Source organism: Penaeus monodon, chromosome 23 (genome assembly GCF_015228065.2).
Source record: "Penaeus monodon isolate SGIC_2016 chromosome 23, NSTDA_Pmon_1, whole genome shotgun sequence".
Taxonomy (NCBI): Eukaryota; Metazoa; Arthropoda; class Malacostraca; order Decapoda; family Penaeidae; genus Penaeus; species Penaeus monodon.
In genome coordinates this window covers 29110527-29111654 of record NC_051408.1, presented here as the reverse complement: position 1 = coordinate 29111654, position 1128 = coordinate 29110527, and positions in this window count along the sequence as shown.

Sequence of the window (1128 nt, the reverse complement as noted above, 5' to 3'; positions counted from 1 at the left end):
TTCATAAAATGAAAACTAATACAAAAAATTTCACTTTGACAAATCACATTTATACTTGAAAAGGATGAAAAGGAAAAGATCCACAATAAGAAATTAAACAATATTGTTTAGATTTCTTTCACTTGCATTTCACTGTTTATATAAGTTTAGAGTATCTTTGAGGAATTATGTACATCTCACTGTAGGATACCCTGGAGCAAAACGAAGCTTGATAAGGATAAGATATGGATGATTACACTTTTATATTTATGGACTAGCAAAAAATAAACCCAATAACACCAAAGAATATAAATATAATCACTAACATTGGAAAATTATATAAAATGAATATGTATGACATGCACACATCAAATGTTAAACATTTCAAAATCATATTTAGCTAGCACCAGCACCTGACACTCATGTACAAGCAACTTTTCTTGATTAAATTTGGTAATTTTCTGTTGCAAATGGCAACACGTGCTTGTCAGAACACAAAATTATCACCACTCACTAATCAATTGTTCTGTGCCAATATGATTATACTTGGTAACTGTAAATAGTTGTCACTAGCTACAGAAAAATAGTCCTGATAAACAGACATCTTAAAAGTGCTTGATATTTCTTAGAATTTGGTAACTAAAAAAAAAAAAAAAATAGGCAATATAATAAAGCACTAAAATCCTATGTACCCTTGTGTCTACAGGAGTCTTTGGAACATTTTTCCTTAACAAAAGTTTCAAAATTTGAAAATAATGATGAATACTACAAATAACTACCAATCATCTTCTATTACATCACAGGCAGCCAATCAAACTGTTTATGCAGTCTCAATTTGTGACAGTCTAAGCACTCTTTCACCAAAATATATGAGGAGATTGTCTTTTTGGTCTTGGCTAGAAATGCAAGCATGGAGGTTAAGGGGATCACTTTACCTGCCACCATTGGTTTTGGCATCTATAATAAAAAATATCTCAGTAACTTAAAAAGACTCTCATATAGCTTTGTGAAAGAAAAACAAGGTAAACTCTGCCTGTAATAGACAAAACTACAAAAATTTAACCCAAAGGTCCCAGGTAAATGTGTTCACTATAGTATTGTGTTGCAAAATGTCTCTGCACGTGTCTCTGCACGTAGATGGCTCCCCAG